Source organism: Ochotona princeps, chromosome 26 (genome assembly GCF_030435755.1).
Source record: "Ochotona princeps isolate mOchPri1 chromosome 26, mOchPri1.hap1, whole genome shotgun sequence".
NCBI lineage: Eukaryota > Metazoa > Chordata > Mammalia > Lagomorpha > Ochotonidae > Ochotona > Ochotona princeps.
The window spans coordinates 6,753,924-6,761,357 of NC_080857.1; the positions used below are offsets into that span (position 1 = coordinate 6,753,924).

At 50.5% G+C, this 7,434-nt stretch overlaps 1 non-coding gene across 1 annotated transcript; it reads left to right on the forward strand.

The window, feature by feature from the left end:
• The first annotated feature begins 6,587 nt into the window (after window positions 1-6,587).
• On the forward strand, window positions 6,588-6,721 carry LOC131478070 (U11 spliceosomal RNA). The gene has a single exon (XR_009244288.1). It is a non-coding gene; the product is annotated as a U11 spliceosomal RNA (small nuclear RNA).
• The last annotated feature ends 713 nt before the right edge of the window (window positions 6,722-7,434 follow it).

Below are 7,434 nucleotides of genomic sequence, written 5' to 3' on the forward strand. Positions count from 1 at the left end.
ATTATGGGTGCAGCACTTAAGGCTCAGCTTGGAGCACACACATCCCCTACTAGAGTACTCGGTTCAAGTCCTGGTTCTGCTCCCTATTGCAACTTCCTTCTCAGGCACACCTGCTTAGCAGGTGAAAGAACAAACAGTGGGACGCCTCGCTCCACGTGGGCAGTCGGGGCTCCTGGCTGTGGCCTGGCCCAGCCCTTGCTGTGGCAGGCATTTGAGGAGCAAACCAGCAGATGGGAGGGTTGTGTCTCTGTCTCTGCCTTTGAAATAGATAAAAATTTTCGGAAAAAGAATAGAAGTGATGGCATGAGGAAAGTTGGAAAGTTGCTGAAATGTAGGATAAAGTCTAATAAAAGAACCTAATTGGAATGTGCAACTTCCATTTTAGATTCAAAAACTTAGTATGTTCCTGCTAGGACAGAATGTCATGACTGCGTTCATTTAACTTTCCCTGCTCTCCATAGTGGAAGATGATGGCATGGGCTCAGGATAAATTAAAAGATGTGAGTCTGGGCCTGGTATGGTGACCTAGCAGCTTAAGTCCTCTCCTTGAATGCACTGGGATCCCATATGGGCGCCGGTTCTAATCCTGATGGCCCCACTTCCCATCCAGCTCCCTGCTTGTGGCCTGGGAAAGCAGTCGAGGACGGCCCAGTGCTTTGGGACCCTGCACCCGCGCGGGAGACCCGGAAGAGGTTCCTGGTTCCCGGCTTCGGATCGGCGCGCACCGGCCGTTGTGGCTCACTTGGGGAGTGAATCATCGGATGGAAGATCTTCCTCTCTGTCCTTCTCTCTGTATATCTGACTTTGCAAAAAAAAAAAAAAAAAGATGAGTTTGCTCTTGCTTCATGGTTTGTTTGTTTTGTTTTAAAGATTTATTTTTATTTGAAAGGAAGAGTTACAGGGAGAAGAGACAAAGAAAAAAAGGAGTTCGGCTACTTCTTTCCCTAAATGGCCACAGTGGCCGTACCTGAGCCTATCCAAAGGCAGGAGCCAGGAGGGTCTTCCTGATCTCCCATATGGGTAAAGGGCCCAAGGACTTGAACCATCTTTTGCTGCTTTCCTAGGCCATACACAGGGAACTGGAATGGAAGTGGAGCAGCCAGGAGTCAAACAGGTGCCCTTACGGGATGCTGGTGGAAAAAATGCAGAAGCTTGCCAGAGAATGTCACGGCACTGGCCCCAGTCTGCTTCTGTTCTGTTTGTGTCACCATTCAGAGCTTACAAGTTCCCATCACACAGGTCAATCATTCGTTGGAAGCAGCTCTAGTGTGTTCAGCTGATGTATGAGTGTGTACACACAAAGGGCGGGATCTCTGCCTTGCAGACCCACTCAGGGGCCACAGCAGTGGCTGGTGTTGGGTACTGGTGTTGGCCAGACACTGAGCACCATTGGACACATTTGATCCCACAGTAGCCCGTGTCTTACCTCTCCCCCGTTTACTGGTGAGGCTGAAGCACAGAGAAGCAACTGCTGGCTATTTCCAGAATACTCCATCTATTCTGTGTGGCTATGCCCAGGGCCTCATGAAGCCTGTCAGGAACAGACCATCATTTCCCGTGTTTCACGGAGGCGAAGCCTGAGGCTCAGAAAGATTCCGTGCACATTTTTGTTTTGTAGAACTTTTCCGATAACACACATCTCATGAACAGCACGTAATTGTTAAAGCAGGGGCGCAGGGTGGGTGTTGAGCACCACTGTCAGGATACTGCCTGGAACACCTGCGTCTCCTATCGAGGGGTTTGCTTCCGATTCTAGCTTCCTGTCAGCGCACACCCTGGGCGGCAGCAGCGAAAGCTCCTCACAGCACCAGCAGACCAGGACATCTCGGCCTCTCTCTGCCAGCCTGCTGTGACCACAGGAGCCAGCTTGAAAGTTCTTAAAGGCAAAAGCCACCGCAGTCACAGTGTAAAGCAAATACCTGTGAGTTCTTGCTGATATAAACAAACAGCAATAAAGAAGTATAGGCGAAGAGACAGACCTTTCTTCCTGAAGAATTTCATTTCGGATAACTTAGGGGGACTCCCCAACCAGGGCTGTGCATTTCCTTTCCCTCCGAAAAGGGCCTGGAGCTGGCAACTTAGTGACTCCCAGACGAGGGCACTGCAGAGGGGACACAGTGAGCTCTGAGCGGAGAAGCACAACAGGTACTGGTGAATCATGCTGACAGCACACCTCATGAAGGGTGAGAAGGTGAATACGTTTCACCTTAAAACCCCTAACTCCAGATTCATCACTGAGAAAGAAGCCAGAAAAGCCCAGTGCGAGGGATATTGTGCAAAGTACCTGGCCAGGAGTGGCCAATACTACTGTACTGAGATTGTAGAAAAAAAAAAAAAAACCAAGAAACCCTAAACTTAAGAGTGATGAATCGAGGGGGACCGGATCCTGGAACAGTCGGCATTAATGGGAAAGTGAGACCCAGAAACACTAAGGAGTTGAATTCATAGCAATGTTTCTGTGTCAGCTTCCTGGAGGTGGTATGTACACCGTGGCCAGGTAACACATTGACTATAGGGGAAGTTGAGTACACAGGAAGTGTACTGTAGAGTAATTAAAAGAGGAAAGCACGGAGCCTCTGTAAAGCTAAAGCTCTACCTAAATAAAATGTTCGTTGAAATACTGTGGAGGTTCACACACACACAAGTACGTACACAGGCAGGGAAATCATTACCTGTTAAAAGGCATCCAGGGAGATGGGCCGCTCCCCTGCCAACCGTAGTTATTCATCTATACACCACTAGAGGGCAATGGGCCCTCAGGCCAGCCAGAGCCTGGTGGAAACAGGAAGAGGGATTCTTTTTATTGGTTTATTTTTGTCTTGAAATGCAATGAGACAGAGAAAAGACAGAAGCAGTGAGAGATCTTCCATTCACTGGCTTTCCCTCATCCCCCCAAATGCCAGCAACATGTGGAGATGGGGTCAGGCTGAAGCTCCAGTCAAGATCCCCCTGGGTCTCCTTGTGGGTGCCAGTGACCAAGTACTTGAGCCATCCTCTGGTACTTCTAGAGCGTGTATTGGTAGGGAACTACAGTCAGGGGTGAGGCAGGGTTTGAACCCAGGCACTCTGATGTGGGCCCAGACATCCCAAGCAGCATGTTAACCCCCAGCCCTGAGAATCCTTTGGTAAACAGCATCTCCCCTGCGCATTGGCTGACAAGAGTCCACCCAGTGCGTCCACCAGACACTTGCTGCCGAAGTGTGGCCAGGAGAGTTGTCCAACCTGTTCTGCTTTCCATCTTATTACATGGCATTTGATGTCCTCTGCAGGCCCAAATGAGCTGGCTGTCATGTCCCCTTATATATGTGGGCATGCTGTCCACTGCATAGGCATCAGCAACCGAGGAGGCCTAGCCCTCATATGTGCATTACAAAGCTGGACCACAAATTCTATGATTCTCCCCATGGCCAGAGTTTTGACTCCAGTGGTCCAGTTGGAGAGTCCCCCAGGAAACTTCACATGTACCAGGGTCCGTTTCAGTCTGTCACCTATCAGCCTATGCACACACTATTCCCATGCCTGGTAGGTTCCATCCCCAGCCTCATGTCCCATGCCAGGCCCTCCCGCAGTGTGCCACAGACCTAGGCCTTGTGCATACTAGCACAACTTGCATAACCGTAGGCTGGTCGAGGTGACCCCCACAACTCAGGGACCTCCATTCTTCCTCACTTTGTACGGGTGGACGCAGAAGCTGGCCTGAGACCCGGTCAATCCGGATCAGCCTGGCTTTCTGTCTCTGTCTCTCTCTCTTCCTCTTTAATAAACACACATACATATGCATGTATGCACATATATGAAAAACAGTATTTAACCAGATGTGTTCCCATATCCTTTAAATATTTTTATGAATAGCTTTATTGCTTCTTCCAATTGTTGAATACTGAATTTTTTGTTTTCAAAATCGTCTTACATTCGGGACAAGTAGACAGGCCACCTCTTACCCAGATGACATGGTTGGAAGCACCCAGGATGGTACAGTTAAAGCGCAACCAGAGCACAAAGGCACACCCTGGGCATGCTGTCCCGACAGCAGCCATGAATGTCTGAATTTGGTTTTTCAAGAGGGCACCTGATTTTTCACCCAAGAGTCTTGAGTGACCCTTTCCAGGCTACATTATCTTTGGCTCTGGTGTGATCTCAGAGAAGGCAGAGACCCAGAATATCAATTCCCTGCACGCGTCTGCAGTGCCTAGGGGACACCCTCGCTGAGTTCCCTAAAGCTCATGCACAGACTGCATTTGAAGAGGAAACGTGCAAGAACCCTTCCCTGGAATTAACATTTCAGAGTAGTACTGTTGGAGTAAAGGAAATTGATCTTATATTAGGGCAAAAAGGGGGTTTCTGTATCCCCTCGCTACCCAAGTGTTTTTTACATGTTTTTTTTTTTTTAAAGATTTATTTCTTTTTACTGGGAAGTCAGATATACACAGAGAAGAGACAGAGAGGAAGATCATCCTTCCACTGGTTCACTCCTCAACTGACCACAACGGCCAGAGTTTAGCCGATCCAAAGCCAGCATCCCAAAGTCTCTTCCAGGTCTCCCACGCGGGTGCAGGCTCCCAAGGCTTTGAGCCGTCCTCGACTGCTCTCCCAGGCCACAAGCAGGGAGCTGGATGGGAAGAAAGGCTCCCGGGATTAGAACCCGCGCCCATATGGGTTCCTGGTGTGTTCAAGGTGAGGACTTTAGCCACTAGGCCACCACGCCAGGCCCTACTGTATCCTTTATAGATACCACACAAATCATAAATAGTGTAATCATTATGTGTGTTTATATAATGCATTTCTAAGTTGGCAAGCATTTTCCTTATCATGAAAGTATTTGAACAGTTTACATGAACCCTTGATAGAGTCCATGTTTAAACAACCTGCTGTACCCCTCTTCTTTCTGGGGTTTGTAATTCAGCAAGGTTGTAATGAACTAGCACAGAGCAGGAATCTTTATTACCGCCGGGCATCAGAACCGTGGTGTTCAGCAGCTGGAGGTGAGACACTGAGACCCCTGTCGCTCCCGATCCAAGATGCGCGCACGTGCTCTGTGTGTCGGGCAGTCGTGTGTTCACCATACGGCCCAGTTTGCAGCTGGAGACCCCACGTGTGAGGCAGTCGTGTGCTCACCACACGGCCCAGTTTGCAGCTGGAGAGCCCACGTGTGAGGCAGGCCTGCGTCAGCCGCGGTGAAAGCAGCAGAAGGTGCATTTCCTCGTGCGCTGTCCGGGCTCAGTGGGAAGAAACACGTCACCAAGCGGCGTGGCCGTGAGGTCGGGACCTGCACCCGCTTCTCTCTCGCTGCCCAGAGCCGCCCCGCGTTTCTCCAGCCATGAGGAAGGGCTTTGCCAATCCCTCCAACATGTCCACATGATTGTTTCAAGTTAGCACTTGACAGCGTTCTAGAAAAAGCACACTTTGCCAGAGCTCCTGTGGTAGTTGAGTGGGGGGAGTATCTAGCGTCGAAGCAGCCCCTGGGGAGGCTGTGTGGCGTCTGACTCTCTTCTTCTCTCCCCGCGGCCACCTGCGCAGCATCCGCCTGGGCATCTTCCTGCGGAGGTACCCCACTGCCCGCGTGTTCGTCATCATCTACATGGTAAGTGCCTGCGTGCCCAGCTCTGCACCCGCTCAGCTCCCCTGTGGCCTCACCAACAGCCGGGCAGTCCATTTGGAAGGGGAGTAAGGGAGCTCACTGTTGATGTTCAAGAATTCTGAAAGTAGATAACAGTTCTTTGTGTCTAGGGTAGAAAAAGGAGAGAAAAGTGCAATCTGAAACCAGGAGCCAGGAGCTCCTTCCGGGTCTCCCATGAAGGTGCAGGGTCCCAGGGCTTTGGGCCATCCTCGACTGCTTTCCCAGGCCACAAGGAGGGAGTTGGATGGGAAGTGGAGCAACCGGGACACAAACTCGTGTCCAAACTGGGATCCATATGGGATCCCAGCGCTTGGAGGTGGAGGATTAGGCAATTGAGCCCAAGTGCCACAGTCCCTGGGCTGTTTTCTTGAAGAGCCTTCTGAAAAAGAAGTACCCTCATCATCCACTAGAGGGAGGAGTTATCCCTTTAGATAGAAGGGAGTGTCCGGGACTGGCGTGATTACTCAGTTGGTTAGTCTTCCACCTGTAGCTCTGGGATCCCATATGGGCACCAATTCAGGTCCCGACTGCTCTGCTTCAATCCAACTCCCTGCTAATGTGCCTGGGAAGGTAGTGGCAAGTGGCTCAAGTCCTTGGGCCCCTGCACCCATGTGAGAGACCTGGAGGAGGCTTGGTTGAGCTCTGGCTCTTTGACCATTTGTCTGAGATGGAGATGGAGGGTCTCTGTCTCTCCTTCTCTCTGTAAGTCTACCTTTCAAATACAAATAAATATATATAAAAAAGAAGGGGGTGACTGTCAAGATTCAGAGTATCTTCCCCCCTGCAGAGGGGCCAGTGTGGGGGATTCCTTCTGTCAGTGGGAGACGTGGAGTGTTGCCATGAGAGCACTGTGGGGCACCTGTGGGGCCCCAGTCATCCTCTGACACCCCGACGTACGGCTCCCAGCAAAAAGAGCTCCCCAGCTCCCCTTCCCCAAATCTTGGTTAAAGGTTTTCGAAACACCGGTTGTAAAAAGGGCTTCTGTTATAAGTGCACACGTAGAGTGGCTCTGTTTGCGCTTTGTGCGGAATCGACAGCACGAAATTTCGGAAGCATCAGTTTTTGACTTCTGGGCCGCTGGTGATCATTGATTCTAGTGCCCTAAAAAAACACCAATCACAACTATTCTTTTAAGAACTTATTTTTATTTAAAAGGCAGATTTACAGAAAAATCTTCCTGCTGGTTCACTCCCCAGATGGTCTCAACAACTGGAACTGGACCAGCCCGAAGCCAGGAGCCAGGGACTCTTCTGGGTCTCCCATGTGGGTGCAGGGACCCAAAGCACTCGGGCCATGCTCTGCTGCTTTCCCAGGCATATTAGCAGGGGACTGGATCACAGGTGGAGCAGCCAGGACATGAACCAGGGCTCATATGGGATGCTGGCTCTGCAGGCAGAGTTTAAGCTACTGCACCACAGCGCCAGCCCTCAGAACTGTTGTCAATGCCTTGCCTACCGGTTTCTTGTATACCTAGCACTTTTTTTTTTTTTTAACATAACACACTGTCATCTGAGAAGAACATTTTCTTTTTTTTTAAGATTTATTTTATTACAAAGTCAGATATACAGAGAGGAGGAGAGACAGAGAGGAAGATCTTCCATCTGATGATTCACTCTCCAAGTGAGCCGCAATGGCCAGAGTTTAGCCGATCCAAAGCCGGGAACCTGGAACCTCTTCCAGGTCTCCCACGTGGGTGCAGGGTCCCAAAGCATTGGGCCGTCCTCGACTGCTTTCCCAGGCCACAAGCAGGGAGCTGGATGGGAAGTGGAGCTGCTGGGATTAGAACCGGTGCCCATGTGGGATCCGGGGGTGTTCAG